This window comes from Mustela nivalis, assembly GCF_964662115.1.
Source record: "Mustela nivalis genome assembly, chromosome: 2".
NCBI classification, from domain to species: Eukaryota; Metazoa; Chordata; class Mammalia; order Carnivora; family Mustelidae; genus Mustela; species Mustela nivalis.
Genome location: NC_139021.1, coordinates 171,507,040 through 171,525,725, shown reverse-complemented (window position 1 = coordinate 171,525,725; position 18,686 = coordinate 171,507,040). Strand labels below are relative to the sequence as shown.

General features: G+C 46.5%; 1 protein-coding gene across 11 annotated transcripts in view; it reads left to right on the top strand.

Annotated features, from left to right (window-relative positions):
* Positions 1–18,686, top strand: part of ABLIM1 (actin binding LIM protein 1) — a 299,644-nt gene that overhangs the window by 201,942 nt on the left and 79,016 nt on the right. Inside the window, exon 1 of one of the 11 annotated variants that reach the window (XM_082721491.1) lies at positions 3,518–3,953. The exons of 7 other annotated variants lie outside the window; for them this stretch is intronic. The gene's annotated coding sequence lies outside the window, so the exon portion shown is untranslated. Of the gene's footprint in view, positions 1–3,517; positions 3,954–18,686 lie in introns of those variants that run through there. 3 more of the 11 variants (XM_082721490.1, XM_082721482.1, XM_082721483.1) reach the window with 3 other exon arrangements.

Here is an 18,686-nt window from a genome sequence, read left to right as displayed (position 1 = left end):
GGGGGGTGTAGGGGTGACAGTTGAACCAAGGGGTGGGATATAACTCTTCCAGAGAACTGAACAAGCAGTGTTGAAGTTATGCTGGGCCCAGCACTGGGGGCCACAGAAGAAAATGTAAGATTTAGGACTTCTTCTTAGGTAGATGAAGCATGCATTTCTAAAAGTAATAGGGTGTCCAAGTCTACAACTATACCCCCTGTAGGGTCCAAGCGGCCACCCAGCCCTCAAATACCCAAAGCTATTATAGCATCTTCAGTGTCTAAGAGTGATTCAGTGGTGGTATTGAACTTAATAAATGATCAGGATCCGAAAGCAGAGAGACCGCCCACCTACACGGCATGGTGATGGGATGGGTTTCCTGGTCTGGCCAGTGTTCTAGGCACAGAAGTGATGACCCATTGGAGTTGTCCTTTCTACTCTCCAGGGCACTTCCTGGGCCTCAGAAGGGCTCACGTGTCTGCTGTCTCGTGCACCCAGAGCAGCCAACCTTTCCCTTCCTGACCTTGCACACCTGCTCCCATTTCTGGCCCTGTTCATGTCCTTTTTTTTTTTTTAACCCCTGTTCTACTAAAGGATGATCACACTCCTTCTTCTAAGAGATTGATTTCAAGATGCCTCAGCAGCCCTGCACAGGTGGTGGTCAATGAATTCCAGGATAATTCCCATGACCTTCTCTTGGTGGAGCAGAAAAAGAGTTTAATCTTTGGCAATGTGTATCAGTACAGAGAAGCTAAGTGGGGACCCACAGTGGTGTGAAGGCTGAGTAGGAGGCGCACACAGTGAATAACCTGGGTTTAAGAGTTGCTTGTCAACGATTAGGAAAGCAGTCAGCTTTGGATTTGGAGGCATGGGTCATCGCTGGCAGGTGCAAGTGGGAAATTATCTCCATTTGTTGCTGTTATTGAAGTCTTAGGTCCTTTTTTTCCAGCCTTGTTTGTTTCTTTGATTTAAATGTGTGATTTGATTTTTACTAAGTGGCTTAATTGCATGCTTATAATGTGCTCTTTTCCGCTTCAAATCATTTTTGTAAGTAGTCAGGTTATACATTTTAAAGACTAAATATTTTTTTGTTTTGTTTTTCCATTAAAGACTAGCATTATTTTAGTTTAATTATGAGGTACACTGGCTTTTGTGGGCTCACCTGGACCCACTCTCCATCTGAAAGGTTAACCGTGTTAGAAAATGCTTGCCATCCTCTTGAATCTGCCTACCTGCCAGTCAGTGGTGGTCGTACAAGAGAGCCCAGTGGCGTTCCACACCCTTTCTCCTGCAATCCCGGTTGAACCTCGGGCGGCCATTACAGCGGCCCTTTGAGTCTCAAACCACCTTCTCGAGCTTCTGGATTCATGACAACACAGACCAAAGGTGGCATCTCAAGCTACCTCTACTCTGTTTTGTCCTTGTGCTTTTGTCCACAAAGCCTCTCTTGGTTGAGCATTGAACTGGGGGGCACAGAGGTCACCAGGACTTCTATACTGGGCATAGCTTTCTCTAGGAAAGGATGTGAAATTTGCCGTGAAGCCCGGGAGATGGATGCTCCAGGGGACGCGGGAGCATTTGCTCTCCTTGGCCCCCGCCGGTCCTCTTGGGAGCAGGCCTCCTTCTCTTTTGTTTTCCACCTGAACGTGCTTGCTTCCTGGACGTCATGGCTTCCCACCTTGCGAGAGATGTTATGCCAGTTCCAGCAGATGGACCTGCTTCGAGCTTGCCAGTTAGTCAGGAAGAGTGACGGTCTGGGCCGGGGCCCATACAGCCCAGCGGAAATGAACTGGTGCAGCAATTCCTCCCCCAAAAAGACACCTTGGAGTGTCCTTACAAACGAAAACGATTCATAAACTACCTGTTTTCACGGCCCTGCCGCAAAATCCAGAGCTGTAGGCGTCTTGGAAACATGGATAGAAACTGGAATCACCTCAGTCAGATCCCTGTGCCCTCGCTTTGATTCTTTACTCTTTATTTTCTTTCCCCAAATCACATCCATATGCACAGACAAGAGACAGGTGGAGAGGAAAGGCCTCTCGTTTCTTGCTCGATAAGCACCAGGCAGATTTTTCAAACCTCTTGACTCTACATGGTGATTATTTCTTGGCCCCTTTTACTTGGAAACCCACAAATTTGGCAGTTTGCTGGGTAAATGTGAAGATGAACCATTTTCTTTCTCCCCATCCTGGAAGACAGAGGGTAGTTAAATAAAATCGGAAAGAGGAGCCAATCCTCCAAATACAGGAGAGTAGACCGATGAAGTCTGGGGATCAAGGATCCCAATTCTGATGTCCGGGTGCTTCCCTCTGTGACTGACAGCCCAAGTGATTTTCCCCTTTTCCTTTGTGAAGAGGCTCTCCTTCGCTCCTCTGACAGTTGACTGCCTGCTAATTTCCCAGATGTAGCACAAAGTTCTGGGATCACAGAAATAAATGGTATAGTTCCTGACTGCTAGTGTTTTAAGGCTGGGATCCTATAGTCCCAAAGGCTGTGCATGAGAATCACGTGGTTACCTGGTTGAAAGCGTGGGTTCCCAGACCTCACCCAGAGATTCTGATTCGGGGTGAGGCTGAGGGTCCAGGCCTGGGCCCAGGAATCTGCATGTTAACATGCCACCCTGCTCTGGGTAATTCTAGTGGGGGCGGGGGTTTGGGGGCAACAGCTCACACTGGGAGAAACTGCAAGAAACTTGCCCTGCAAGGGTGTGGTGAAGGCACATTCCTGGAGGCTTCCAACTCCTTGAAAGAAAAGCTTAAAAAATGTCCTTTAGTTATTATAACGTGTAATCCAATAGCTTCCTCTTCATTTTAGAAAGCACAGCTTTGTTGCTAAAAACCTTGCATTTCTTCACCAGTGCTGGAAATTGCTTCCATCCATACATAAGGGGTCTTTCTACTAGCTCGTTTCATGGGCAAATAATCTTCATGAAAAATTTCCCTAGATCGCTTCAGTGGTATTAAAGATGACAAAAGCAGGAACAGGATGAGGCCCTCGTCCTAAGAAAGGGGACCGTCCAAAGTGCGGCGCCATCAGAGTGGAAGGTCCTTGGCTCCTTCTCTCTGTTCACATGTGAACAGCCTGTGGCTTCACCTTCTGTCCCTGGCTCATCTGGGATTTCTGCAGCTTGGTTTCGTTGGCAAGGTAGTTAGGTGTGTAAAGTACTTGCAATATAGAAGGTCTCTACTGAATTTTTGGGGCTACAATAAAAAAGCACAGTATGGACTGCACCAAAAATATGACTCAAGGAAGCTTGATAAGCAAAGTCGTTTTGGGGTCACATTTCTCTCAAAAACAAACAAAATATGACCATGAAGATCAGAAAATTCTGAATACTCAGTGGGAATCAAAATCAAGTTGCTCTCCGTTTTACTCCATGAAGAATTTCATAATACGTGCTTCAATAGCAGCGACTTGGAGGCGAAGGCTGCTGGCTGTTCCATAGCTGTGTTTGCTTGCAACACCTTTCCATTCATCTCAAACCCAAGAAAGGAACTTTTAAAAAGCCAGAAGAATCTGGTTTGGTGCAAGCCTCTGCCTCGGGGACAAAAGCAGTGATGCAGACAAGTGTTGAGTGACCCTGAAGAAATGGTACTTTCCCCAACCTGCGGGTTTAAAAAAAAAAAAAAAAGGAAAAGGAAAAGCCAGCTTACCCCCCTCCTTTCTGTGAGAACTTGGACTGGCCCGTAGTGGTTTGCTGGTGTGTTGAACTAGTGAGTACAGCGAGCAGAGGGAGGCGTGGGAACGCCTGCCCGGGTCTGTTTTCCGGTGTGTGAGTCTCTCCGTAGGGGCACAGCGCGCTTGCCTGTCTTCGCAGAGAAGCCCGCGCCGGTGGGTGACCCGGGAGGGCACGGGCCCCCGCATCGGTGGGGCGGGGGTCGGGTGGACAGCAGCCCCTCTGCAGCGCTCAGACGCGTTCCCAGCTCAGCGCCGCCAGGGAAGGAGCAGCAGGAGGAGAGGCGCCCTGGCGGAAGGTAAAGCAGGCGGCGCTCGAGGCATCTGTCTGTCCTTAGCTTTGCAGGGCGGACGTGGGATTCCTGGCTTCCTTGGTGACCCGGGAGCACCCCCCGGCCCCCTCCCCGGGGTCCTCCAGATGTGCTCTGCGGGGTGCTGGCCCCAGAACCCGTTTGCCACCGGCCTGAAAGACATTTTAACTTAAACTCGTGGGTGTTTTTTTAATGATACGAAATGAACTGTGCAGCTTTTTCTCCTTGACACAGTACTAAAGAGCAGGAAAGGCAGGTTGTTTGAGAGTTTGGGCTTATGGACCTTGTAACAGGGTTTGTGTTTTTTCAGGCCACTACCTTCAAGATTGAAAGGAGAATGTGGTTCCCAGATTTGTCGGGGGTTTTTGTTTTTATTTATTTATTTATTTATTTATTTTTTTTTTTATTTTTTGGTCTGTGGTTTGTGGCGCTTTGTGGAATTTATATTTGGGATGAAAGGGTTTGGGAGGCCTGTTTGGGGGGGGGTTGTAGTGCAGGGACTCGGGTGGATTTATCTGTTACTATAAATGTGTGGGGTTTTTTAAAAGAAGTTCCCCATGAATGAAAATGAGGAAGCAAAAACGTTTGCGTATTATTCATATTTTGTTACAGCTACAGATTGAAAAGGCTTGTTTGTTACCTGTCCCACCATCTTCTAACGTCAAGGGAAAGCCGCCTAGAGACTTTTGCCTTTAGGGTGAAAATAGTTTTCTGGAAAATCTTCTTCTTAAACTGTGCTCTCTAGTTCATTTTTTAGGGGAAGAAAAAAAGTTTTAAAATAGGCCATGCTGGCTCTAAAGAAGGAATGAGAAGAAGGAAATCTCAACTGTGAAAGAAAGAGATTTCTGACTTTGGAAAGGTGGGGGTGGTGGAAAGAAGGATCTAGCCAAAACCCAGCAGGAGAATGGTCACTACAGCTTCAGCTGTCACTTAACTGGGATTGGGGATTTAAAAGAAAGTTGCGCCTGTTTTCTCTGAGAGGGTCTCATGAGGAATGTTAAGAGGATGTGAAGTTATTTAGATTATCCAAACAGGTTCTGACAAGTAAGTGAAAATAACTCATTAAACTATAATTGTTGCCGTTCTGTAATGGATCAAAAGGCTTGTTGAGTCACGATGTACTTACAGAATAGGTGAATTTGCCACGGCTCATTGGCATAAATTACTTTTGAGGAGGCTTTTTAAGACTAAGTATGCGCCCTTGCCAAGCGTTTCGTTGTGGTGCTATGAATGCATGTTTTGACCAAATGTTTTCAAGTGGCTGCTTAGCCATTTTTATGTGTCAATGAGTCTAACCCTTGCATTGGGGCCTATCCAGCTGATCCAGAGAATATCAAATCAGGACAACAGATCTGCGGGGTTTTTCCCTCCAACTAAATAGTAGCTCATTTAAAAGGATGGGAGAGTTCAAAATACTCGGTCTCTGAATCTCAGCTCTAGAGGGATGACCATAATTTTGCCTCCTGTAGACCAGAGTTTCTCAACCTCCATACTATTAACATTTTGGATGGGTCAGTTCTTGGTTGCGGAGGGCGGGCCCGTTCGGATGTTCAACAGTATCCTTGGCCTCTGCTCATTACTGACCATAGCCTGCCTTCCCCAGTTGTGACAACCCAGAATGTCTCCAGATGTTGCCAGCGGTTCCCTGCAGGGCAGAGTCACCTGCCAGTTGAACCGTTGCTGTAAGGAAGCCGCTTTTGAGACCAGCTGCCATGAAGGAAGAGCGGGCAATGGAGAGAGAGGCCAGACCCCAAGGGACAGTGTCTGAGCCAAAGGAACCTGGACAGGACAATACTTTGCCCTGCCTGTGTTGGTTTTTATTGTGTTCTGCTTTTGTTTGAAGTCAGGTCCTGGCGTGAGCCAGAGAGCAGGGGTTAAACTCTATTCTTGGTGTACATTCTTCTGTTCTGGCCACCCCGGTCACAGTCCCTTGGGGCCTTGTTTGATACAGTGCCTTGGTTGTATAGTAGTCTGACTTCTCCAACCTGAATCTCCTGTTCAGTGCTTCCCAGGAATGTGGGGGTTTTTTGTTGGTGGTGGTTTTTTGTGTTTTTTTTTTTTAAAGATTTTATTTATTTATTTGATAGAGATCACAAGTAGACAGAGAGGCAGGCAGAGAGAGAGAGGGAAGCAGGCTCCCCGCTGAGCAGAGAGCCCGATGCGGGCCTTGATCCCAGGACCCTGAGATCATGACCAGAGCCGAAGGCAGCGGCTTAACCCACTGAGCCACCCAGGCGCCCTGTTGTTGTTTTTTTAAAGGGATCTCGTGTAATAGCCCACTTTATAAAGCAAATAATTATCCATTATTTATCAAGTCTGCAAACAGAGGTTTTTTGATATGTGGGCTTTGAGTAAATCTGGGCATGCATATTTGGGTTTTTCTTTTGGAACCTGCAGCTGAGTGCTTTCATTTCTCTTTTCCTTTCCCCTTCTATACCAGTAGGTCTCAAACTTAGATTTTCTAGGAATTGGGTTTCTTTTGTCAATGAAATAGAATACTCACAGCCTTTCCTCCAGCTCACAGATAACGATAAAGACCATGGCGGGGTCCCCCCCCCCCCCCCCCCCCGTTTACAATTTTTCCTATACCTTTTGCTTGTGCTGCTGCTTGTTGGCTCTCAAAAGTTAACAGATTGTGAGTAAAGTTGTAGCAAACAAACACTGATACAAAACATCTGACTGGGCTAACTTTTTGTAGTCCCACTTCTTTGGGTGGACCCAGTGTTCCAATTATAACTTTAAATTTTATAAGTATACATTCATAACCTCATAAAATAGTTGTTACAATCCAGTTACGTGTTACATTTTCTTGGCATTTCTCCAAGAATGTGGTAGGTTGCACTGAGCACCATGACTTCTGGGAGCTACCACCAAACAGGAGGGGACACGCCACTCTGGGGAAGACTCCGGTCAAGCCCAGTTGGGGTGGGAGGGGTGGCCCTTGCCATTGGCTGAACATATCAGGAAATGCCTCTACTTGTTTGAGTCCATTCTTGGTGATAGGAATGGACGGGCCCACAGTGTTATCAACAATTTATGGTTTTTGTTACTGTTCCCAACAAATTATGTTTTCTGCTTTTTTTCTTCTTTTTTTTATTGCAAAGCAAACCTTCCTTTTACCTCAAAAACCTTCCTTTTTAACCTCTACCTAGAGGTACCAGTTTGGGATACTGATACCACATGGTATCATACACCGTGTGCTCTTTTAGAAACATTTTGTCATTATTAGAATTTGCTCCCTCCCTTGCTATACCGGAGGCCCATGAGCACAGAGAATGTTAGGGTTATAGGTCCATTTGATCCCCAAGATGGGCCCAGTGTCTGGCCATTTTGGTTGCTTAGTAGTTGATGAATGAGTGAGTGAATGTCGGTGATTCCCATAGAAAGACCATCTAGGAGGTTGGTCTGTGAGAGGCTCACATGCCAGGTTCACATTGTCAGTCCATAGTTTTTCCAAAAGGACAAATCCAACCCCGGCAAAGCAGCTTTTAATGTTCGAGGGACTACCAGAAGAATCTTTTAAGAATGCAGAAAAAGCAGATCTATGGATTGTAGAATATGGAATGGGGAGCTTTGTAAATTTTTCTTTCATGAGGCCCGGAAATTAAACTTCTGCTCTTATTTAAAATCCCACATGCTAAAGATGCCACACAGATTTAATAACCTAAAAAGCAGACCAGCTCCAGGATGTGACCCAAAGGCGTTGTACTCTCAACTTGTTTGTTGAAAATTATCTGGTCAAAAGAAAAAAACTTGTAGATCACAAATGAAAAAATATGCCTCCTTAACTCTAGGTCTCCTAACATTTCACCCTGGAGTATTGGGGGGGGGGGGTCTCCTGGGAGATTGGACTGACCCCCCCCCCATTTCCTGAATCAGGATGTGGAGGCCAAGGACTTGAGATGGGAGAGAAGCAGAAGATAGTCTTCATGCCGTCCTGTCTACACAGACCGCAACTCCATTTCCCTTAGCAGAGCTGCTGCTAGGAGTCTGGATGAGCAAGAATGAACCTCCCCAGCACCAAGGTGTGGCCTCGGGGAGCCGGGGGCCCCTAGTCAAAAAGGAAACACACCCTGCTACTCTTCTGTTCACCAAGCCCAAAATGGTTTTGGCAAATACGCATCTGTGTCCTCCTCTGCATTGCTTCACGTTAAGGTCGTGTTTTGCTCATAAACTAATTCGATGAAGCAGAAACGTTTGCTTATACTTAAGACGGCTTTTATCTTTCCCTCTCGCTAAATAACCATTTTGCTGGTCGGTCTTGGTTCTCAGCAGCTGGCCCCTTGCGTCCGTTCATATATCCGTATACCTTGTCCAAATAAACATACTTGAAAGATACAGAAATGTGTTTTTGTAAAGTTTAGAACATCCTCTCACAGAGTTGGAGCCCGGCTTTTTCTGCTTTGTTTTGGCAGCTTGTTTGGGATGCAAAGTGTATCTGGTTCTGGCAACAGATTAAAGAAGGGTGTTGGTTCTTACATAACAAAGCGGACGGCCAGAGACTCCGGCGGGCAGGGGAGATTTCCAGCCTTCCCTTTGTGTTTTCTAAAGAGTTTGAAAGCTTGAGAGGGGGGAGAAAATGTTGTTGACTGGGTTTTTTTGTTTGGACTCTAACCTTCAGAATTATTTAAAAAATCTATTGAAAAATCTTATCTCGGCTTACCCAGCCCTCTGTGATTAAGCACCCCATTCTGTCTCTTGGTCACCTACATCTGTCCCCCCTCATTCTTACCAGCCCCCTGGCCTGCTTTCTGTCCCTCAAGACCTGCTTTTTCCATCTTGTGGGGTCTTTTGCACACTCCCTTGTTCTCCGCTTGGAACATCCTTGCCCCGAGTCTCGGTGCACTCAGCATTCGCCTTGCCTGCCATTCCGTAGAGAAACCTCCCCTGATCTCGGTAGCTGAGGCTGCCTCCGTCTACCCAACCGCAGGTCATCTTCTGTCCCCTGGACCGGTTTCCTTTTCTTCATGGTACTCCCCCCACCCGACCACCCTGCCCCAGGATCTAAAGTTCTTCGATGCTCATCTACTTGTCTGCTCTGCCATCAGCTGCTAAAATGCAGACTTCGCGACAGGTGCAGCCAGATCCCCAGCACCTAAGACTTTATCTGACGGGAGGTAATGCTCAGTAAACAGGCGGGTGAATGGACCAATGGGAAGGGATGGTGGGGGGAAGGACTATGTGCTTCGTAAAGGTCGCCCCCCCTTTAAATCTCCCTAAGTGCCCCTCTTCTGGGATGTCTCCATGACTCCCCTGCACAGCAGTCTTGGACGGTTTTCTCCCTGATACCCGCCTGGCTCGGTGTTACACAGCAGTCTTACTCTCCTGCACGCACTTGTTTCCGGGTCAGCCGCCGTTCTTCGGGGTAAGCTCCGTGAGGGCAGGAGTAGCTAATAGAGGGCAGTTACGGTTGTAGTTACTACCTGTTCTTACTGCCTTTGTACTTTGTACTTCCAAGTCCCTTTGTTTTTTTTCTCAAATTCTAGTTAGTGAACTTTAAATTCTAGTTAAATTTTCTTTAAAGTCTTTAATTTAAAGAAGTGCTTTATTTATTTATTTATTTATTTATTTTTAAAGATTTTATTTATTTGACAGAGATCACAACTAGGCAGAGAGAGAGAGAGAGAGGAGGAAGCAAGCTCCCCACCTATCTGAGAGCCCGATGCGGGACTCAATCCCAGGACCCTGAGATCGTGACCTGAGCCAAAGGCAGAGGTTTAACCCACTGAGCCACCCAGGCGCCCCTAAAGAAGTGCTTTAAATTAAAGAATTTAAGGGGCGCCTGGGTGGCTCAGTGGGTTAAAGCCTCGCCTTCGGCTCAGGTCACGATCTCAGGGTCCTGGGATCGAGCCCCACATCGGGCTCTCTGCTCGGCGGGGAGCCTGCTTCCTCCTCTCTCTCTACCTGCCTCTCAGCCTACTTGTGATCTCTGTGTGTCAAATGAATAAATACAAATCTTTAAAAAATAAAATAATTAATTAATTAAAGAACTTAAATTCTAGTTAGTGAACACACCGTACAGTATTGGTTATGGGAGTAGAATTTAGTGATTCCTCATTTGCATACAACACCCAGTGCCCATTTCGGCAACTGCCCTCCCTATAGCCCATCACCCATCTAGCCCCTCCCCCACCCCCTCCATCAACCCTCAGTGTATTCTAAGAGTCTCTTATGGTTTGTTTCCCTCCCTCTTTTTTCTTTTTCCTTTCACACCCTTCCATAAGTTCATCTGTTTGCTTTCTTAAATTCCACATATGAGTGAAATCATACGGTAATTGTCTTTCTCTGACTCATTTCGCTGAGCAGTGTACTCTGTAGCTCGTTAAAGTCCTTCTACCGACTGTATGCACAGTACTCACTATGCCTCTCATCTTTGTTTTGCAAGTGACAAAACTGAGGCTCAGAGCAGCTGCCCCAAGGCATACAGATGATTACGAGCAGGGTCAGAATTTGGATCCTAGCTGTCTGTCTTCAGAGCCCACCTTCTCCAGCCTTCTCCTCCTCCCCAGCAGGTGTCTGACTCACAGGTCCGCCATCTTTGCCAAATGAATGAAACCTAAGGCTTCCCCTCCGCCCTCTCTTCCTTAACTATTTGAACTTACAAATACTATTTATACAACTGCAATACTCATATAAATACTCTAAATACAAACGTACTCGTTCATCTCTAAGGACAGCTAGCTTGTCTATCATGTCCCATTCTTTAACTGACAGCTCAATTGATTGATTAAACTCTTGTTTTTCTTACGTAAACACATCTGCTAGTAAAAATTTCAGCTGCTGTTGTCACACATTTGTACTTAAACCAAGGGGGGTTTCCAGTGGGCAGTTGTGGGTAGGAATTTCTGTGAAAAGGCCTAAAAATTTTAAAAGTGTCAGCATTTCTTCAGTGTTTTTAACATTATCGAGTGCTTCCAGTCGCCTGGCTTGCCTTCACACCGGTCTTTATGAGATTGGTTGGTCCCAAGATATTCCTTCGCTGAAGTAGAAGACCAAGTTTAGGCGCCTTTGCTGATACACCAGTGTAATTCTCTGGCCCATTCTAAGATGGCAGAACTGCCGTCTTTACGTAAAGCTGAGGTGGGAACTGTTTACTGTGCTCACGCCCAGGGGTTTCCGCACTGGTGTGGCTCCGGTTGGAATGGAAGCAGCCTGTGCTGGTGTGTCCGCTGCGCGTCCCTTATTGTCTGACAGCGGAACCTTTTAGCATGTAGGTTCTGATGACAGCTCCAGCCAGGCAGAGTCTGCAGCCTGATGAGGCTGGTCCGTCGAAGCTTTTCTTGGCTCATAATCAAGTTTCACCCAAGTTTGGGCCAACACAGCGGTTTCCCATCTTCCTTGTTGGGAAGCCTGCTAGGCAGGAAGGTGGCACCCACATGCCGTTTGTGGGGATGACAAAACTCTGAAGGCCTCCAGCCCTGGGGGTGTGTGAGGAATCTGGGGGTGAACCCCAGCAAGTCATCCAGTTTTTCTGTCCATCACAAAGAAAACAGCTGCTTCCTGGCCCTTTAACCATCCCCGAGCGAGGGTGGAGGGACTTGGACTTTTTAAACACAGCTTAAATGGCCTTGGATGTGCTCACTGGTCAGTCAGTATGTCTTGTGATGTGCAGTTGAACTTACTGGGCAATGAGAGTCGGAGAAAGGAGTTTCTGACTGGTTAATTGTTCACTCATGCCACTCCCAGACTAGAGCCATTTAGTAACTGGGGCCTTGCCTAATCTAAACTCATACCAGCAAGAGCTGCAACTCAGCTGGCTGGTTTCCAGACTTGGCCATGCACCAACTAGAAAGATCTCTTCTCTACTTGCTTTTCTGTGTTAAAGGTAAGTCCCGCTCAAGACTCCTAGAATGAAAATTCCATAGATTTAATCGAGTCTCACCTTCTTAAAGTTAAGGACACTAGACCCAAGAAACACCAAGAAGGCATATCCCATTGGTGAGGAAGCCACAAGTGGACTTCAGAGCAATTTGGTACCCCCCCCAACCCCCAACACAGCCCAGTTTGCACCTTTAACTACTTTTCTGCTTATTGTACCAGAAAAAGCGAAGGACAGCGAACTCTCTCTGTAATGGGCCAGATGGTAAATATTTTCAGCTTCATGGACCATACGGTTTCCATCTCAACTACTCAGCTCTGCTGCGTGAGGCCAGAGTGGCCATAGATACCAGATGGATAGACGGCATGACTGCGGCCAGTGAAGCTTCATTTATAACAGCAGGTGGTGAGGCGGGTGGGCCCCACAGGTCCAGTTTGCTAACCCTCATACAAGGTAAAAGGAAACATCTCCCTTCGCTCCCCAGCCCCGCTCCCCAGAGGGGGCTACTGATGGAACGTCCAGTCTGTTCCTGCTGGCGTGCATCAGCACGGTACAGATGTGGGCTTTAGTCACGGGAATTTTGACCTACAGAATGTAGAGTTCCATACCTTGCTCTGCTCCTTGTTTCTTTTGTACAGAGACACGTGGGAGGCTGTATACTCTTGTTTTACACAAATAGGACCACATGGTGCATAGTTTTCTGTGGTTTCCTTTTCTTCACTGGGTGGTGACTTCGTGTCAGTGCTTTGATTTATGACTCCTTTATCAGGGGGACACAGTGGCCTCCCTCTCCACCTTCCTCCGAGAAATCATCCCAAATACAGAAGAATATATAACTGTATATACTAGTAATTACTGGCCAGCAGTCAAAGATAATGTCTTGTTTCCTTTATATTGTCAAGGGTGACACTCCACATTAGCCTTTCTTTTTTCTTTTTTTTTTCCTTTCTTTTTAAGGTTGTATTTATTTTTGCGAGGGAGAGAGAGCAGCGGTGCACAAGACCTTGCACACAAGCAGGGGGGAAGGGTGGAGGGAAGAGTGGGGGATGGGCAGAGGGAAGAACAGGCTGATGGATGACTTGATCCCAGGACCCTGGGTCATGACCCCAGTGGAAGGCAGATGCCTAACAACCTGAGTCACATAGGCGCCCTCCACATTAGCCTTTCTAAAGGGAGTACTGAGCCTCTGCCTCACTTCCTCCCAGCTCAGCAATGCATCCAAATGGTGAGTGAATAAATGATTTCGCATGGGACGCCTGGGTGGCTCAGTGGGTTAAAGCCTCGCCTTCAGCTCAGGTCATGATTCCAGGGTCCTGGGATCAAGCCCACAGGGAGCCTGCTTTCTCCTCTCTCTCTCTCTCTCTCTCTCTGCCTGCTTCTCTGCCTACTTGTGATCTCTGTTAAATTAATAAAATCTTAAAAAAAAATAAATGATTTTGCATGACTGAAGTGTTCAGAGCAACTTTAGGGTTAGCATCATGGTTGATTATGGAGAGATTTCTGTAAAGCCTTGAAAATTCTGAGTATTCTGTAGTCCTGTAGAGTGTGCCTTGTGGTGAATGGGACAGACCCACACCGTACACTGTGCTCTCCCTTTAAGGTCTGTGCATTTGGAGATGCCCTGTGTTAGTTTCCTAGAGCCGTGGTAACACAGTGCCACAGACTTGGCTTAAAATAGGAGAAATTTATTCTCTCACAATTCTGGGGGGCCAGACAACTGAAATCAAGGTGAGGGCAGATGTTGGTGCCTTCTGGAATTGCTAATGGAGAACTCGTCCCTAGCTCTCTGGTGGCCGGTGGCTTGGTGGCCGCAGGCAATCCTGGGTATTCCTTGGCTGGTAGACATACCATTCCAATCTTTGGCCTTCCTCTCTGCATCTCTGAGTCCGTTTCCCCTTCTCTTGCCATTGAAATCCAAGAGGACCATCATCTCAAGATCCTTAATGTAATGACATCGGCAAAACCCTTCATTCCAAGCAACATTACCTTCTGAAGTTTCAGGTAGACATTTTTGGAGGGTCATCATTCAACCCACTCCATGCTCTCTATCTGAAAACCAGTGTTCTTCCTTCTCAGGCTTTTCCTCCTGTTTGTGAGGAGAGGGGCAAAAGCCTTATTCTTGTCCTCATCAGAACCCCTGCTCTCTGGGAACCCTGGGAGCCCAGGAACAGCACCTGCTGTTAGTCATTTACAAATCTGAAATCAGTTGCAGAAAACTAGCAGAACTGGCAGCCTTCTAGGAGTTTTCTTGGGAGTTTAGCAAAATGAAAAGCGAATGAGTAAAGTGTTTGCATATCTGATAGTTTAATTGAAAAAGAAGCAGAAGGAAACTTTTTTATGATCCCCAAGAGTTCTTAGTTCATGGGTGCCAGGCTTTGCCTGAAATTAACCAGCACTAATTGTTGCATTTTGAAGCTTGAATCCAGTGTGCAGGCTGGGTGATCAATACCATCCCTTGTAGAGTTTGCATACATTTCATTTCATTTGTATCATTTCTCAGGAGAAAGTCATATTACTGCAAAAGTCAAGGACTGTGGCTGGGTATGAAATCTGCTTATAAGGGTTTGAGGAAACAGCTGTTTTTTTGTGGTGCAAGACACTTGGATGCAAAAGGGTTTTAATTTTTTTTTTAATCGAGGAACACCTTCTACTTCAGACTCTAAGACAGCACCTTTGGTCACAAGTAGCAGAAAGTCCCCTCAGAGCAGCTGAATTCGGTTGGAGTGCTGCCATAAGGAAGTAGTACAAAGTGGTGGCTTTTAAAGAGCAGAAATGTGTTCTCCCACTGGCCTGGAAGCTGAAAGTCTGAAATCGAGGTGCTGGTGGGGCCAGGGCTGTCTGAGGCCTCCAGGGAAGGATCCTTCTTGCTTTATCCAACTCCTGATAGCCCCAGCCATCGGTTGGCTTCTGGCGATGTCCTTCCAATCTCTGCCTCCTCCTCACTTGGCAGTCCTTTCCTCATCAGGCTCCCTGCCCTCCCTGCAGGAGGACGGCAGTCAGATTGGATTAGGGCCCAGCCTACTCTAGTACATCTTTGTCTTAGCTGATTACATCTGCAACAACCCTGTTTCCAAAGAAGGTCCCATTCAGAGGTAGTGGGGGTGAGAACTTCAAAATTACCCTTTTTCTTTTTTTAGGACATAGCGTTCAACCCATATCACCAGCTACAGCAGAAAGGGGCTAACATCAGCCAGCTGCAGGGGACCAGCATGGCTGAAGCCTGGGCCTCGGGCGCCATTGGTGTTCCCACAGCCAAGCTGGCTTGTTGCAGAGTGTGCATTCCTGTTCCCAGACCCAGTCTCTCTGGGCGGAAAGGGCGCAGGTGTAGCAGATCAGAGCTCCTCCACCTCCACGGAGGGGCACTGCTCCCCCTGCCCGCCACCATTCCCATCACAGCAGGAAGTCCTGGGGAAGATGCCCCGTGGTGTGGTCACCCATTCAGCCATCCAGCCTGGACCCTTCGCCATGGCCAGAGGCAGTCGTGGAGAAAATGGCAGCTCCCATGTTGAGAGCTGAGGGAGGATGAGGCTCCCCCCAAAACGAGAGTCGCCTTGACAGGGCCATGGTAAGGGTTGGGGAGTGGGGGATGTGAGCTCGGTGTAGCCGCAGTCACGTGTTGCTTTTAAATGACCCTTGTCTTGATTTGCTATTAATGGGATCTCGTGCGTGGGTTTGTTCTTTTTCATCCCCTGTGCATTAACCTGGACTAACCCACTTTCAGGTTCTGGGAGATGTTCTCAGATGTATTATTAGATTTTTAATTTCTCTGAAAGGTCAGCTCATTTGCATTCAGGTGGAAAGCATACAGAGACTAGCAATTTTGTCTTTAATCCCTAAGGACTCGATGGTGATACGTATCAACAACAGGTCCTTTCTGTCTCTCGGTTTTCAAACTAAAGCTTTTAAACGTCTCAACAGAATCACACTAGTGCAGAAACATTTTTAAACTCTGCTGAATGGACTGTGGGAAGAAAAGGTATCATTCCACTGCAAATGTTACACTTAATTCAGGGGAATGACTGTATAAATTATCAAAATGGCTCATAATTCAGAAAGCTCATTTCACTTCTTAATTATGTTTGACTCTAGCTGCTATTGGAAAATAACTTTTCTTTCTTTCTTTTTTTTTTTAAAGATTACTTATTTATTTATTTATTTGACAGACAGAGATGACAAGTAGGCAGAGAGGCAGAGAGAGAGAGGAGGAAGCAGGCTCCCTGCTGAGCAGAGAGCCTGATGCGGGACTCGATCCCAGGACCCCGAGATCATGACCTGAGCCGAAGGCAGCGGCTTAACCCACTGAGCCACCCAGGCGCCCGGAAAATAACTTTTCATCCTGAGTCTACCATCATCAACATAGAGAAAGCCACTTGAGATAACTAATCTGTAGATAATCCCAGAAGAGAGACTCGTACAGCCTCAAGATCAGCATAGTGACCCCGTGGGTATGATCATTTGAGGGATGGCATTGTCTGAAAACTTTTGGGGCTTTTGATAACATTCTCAAGAGTCTCTGCCTTGGGAATTCAGAGCATGACCCAAAGTTGGCCATACCAGTAACTAAGTAGACTCCACCAGGACACTAATCCTTACTGTCTCCTTGGTAAAGGATATGTTTCTTGGTAACACCTCATTCATCGCTTTCATTTCGGAAAGATCAGTTGCTCATATCAGAGCTCTGGAGTAGGCGGGAAGTGCTAAACTCTCACTTAGCAGGTCTTTCGTTCCTGGTTAACCCAGGTTACCCTTCCGCTCCCACCAGCCTCCAGAATTAGGGAGGGGCTTTCAATTCTTCTTGAGTCCAAGCACACTAGAATCACAGGCCGAGCCGGACTGGGGCTCTTGGCCATTTACTGTAGTGTAGGAAAGGGTGAACTGGAGCTCGTTGACCTGGTAAGATTGCTATGAGGGAGTATAAACCAGCGCGGGGTAAATTGACTGTGAAATCATTACTCTCGGATGTTGCCTGCTAGTGGGTTTCTTAAGTGTGTGTGTGAGAGATAATTACTTTTGCTTGATTTAAGAGGCGGTGGAATACAGGCTGTTAGGGAAATAAAGCTGATTTCTCTCTGTTCTTAGCCATTCTATTGTACAGTAGTGACATTTGAAACCCAGTTTTCTCCTAAGAAAGCTGCTTTCCTGCAGTGAAGTACCGGTGTTCTCTCTTCTCTTTCTGTCGCTTTCATTTTTGTTCCAGAGGTCGTCACGCGTGTTAGGTAAATGTACAGGGGGTAAGAAGTGAACGGTCAGCTGATCCCTGTGCCTGGAAATTACATAGAAAAGTAACTTTAGATAAAGAAGTGCCTGGGGTCTGGGTCTATCTTTGTTGGGGAAACAAGATGAAGAGAGTAGTAATATCTTCTTGACCACAGTGCAGGTGATGGGGGGAAAGTGCTAGTGTTTTGGTGCTGATAGAGTGAAAGGGAGAGTCAGCTCATCTTTCTAATCTCAGTGTATAGGTCCACTTTCCATGAAGTCTTCTCTGACCTCTTGAAACATCATTAACTGTCCCATCTTCTTGATCCCTGGCCACACTGATTCAATGAATGCTGATTGAGCCCTGACTGTTTACACACATTAGGGGCGCAGAGATGAATGAGGCTCCTGCCTAAAGGCTTTTGCCCCCCCCTGCAGACAGGTCTCTGTCCCTGGAGGATGTAGCATGACCTGAGTATACCCTAGGTATTCAGCATGTGTGCATTGCACGGGGTTGGCACACATTTTTTTTCCTCACATCGCCAGTACCGGCCCTCCTTATGCACAAGAGAATGCCGCGTTTTGTTGGCAGGTCTGCCTTTAACAGACTGATTACTTTTGATAGAAGTACTCCCCGCCTCTCTGCAATGTTCATCCGAGTCTTCTTCTGCTCATCATGGCTGGCCTGCAGCAAGGAAGTGGGGCAGCTGTACTGTCCTAATTGGACAGAAGGCAGTTGACTTGTCTTGGATCAGGATTGCCTGGGCTGGCTGTTCTGCTCCAGGAAGACACTGAGAGAGCATCTGTCCACCTGCGATTGTTTGTTGATAAGAAAGTGAGGCTGCTGAGGTCAAGTTTGAGAGAGTGGCAGGGAGAGAGAACCGCTTGGTCCAGTAAGAGAGGAAGGCCTTTAAATTTTATGGTGCTCGGGGCAGCTGGAGGGGAATATTGGAGAAGAAAGACAGTGGTTTTTTGTCTGAGAGTTGGGAGTATTTTGTGCAGGTGGCCTGTTTGGTATATACTGAAAGAATGAGAATCAGTCTTTTCCCAGAAAAGCAGTAGTATAAATATTACAGGAAATAGGACTATTCTGTTTCTCTATAGAAAGAGGTGAGGAGGTATACAAACGAGTTTTTAGAAGGAAAACATAGCTTAGAATAGAACAGAATCCTAATGTGCCTTCACCAGTATAACTTGTTCTCAGAAATTGATTCTGCCTTTGCTCTGCAGTGCTACAAATTTTCCCAACACTATACTTAGATAACATATTTTTGGTCTACTAGTTTGATGTATAATACATTCTTTGAACAAGAATATAACATTTCATGCTTATACTGTGCTGGCTGATTGCATAATTATAGTTATGATATACAGTTGTAAAAGACACAGCCCCTGCCTTCATGGAACTTAAAAGTCAGCAGAAGTCAGAGAGGAAGGCAAACGATGAGGGATTCTGGGAAACAAAGTGAAGGTCACAGAAGGGGGAGGGGTGGGGGGAGGTGGAAACCGGGTAATGGGTATTAAAGAGGACACGCCTTGTGATGAGCCCTGGGTGTTACATGCAACTAATGAATCACTGAACACTACATCGAAAACTAATAATGTACTGTATGCTGGCTAACTGAACATAATTTTAAAAAAAAGAATTCTGATTAAAAAAAGTGAGCAGAAGTCAGGGGCACTTGGGTGGATTAGTCGGTTAAGCA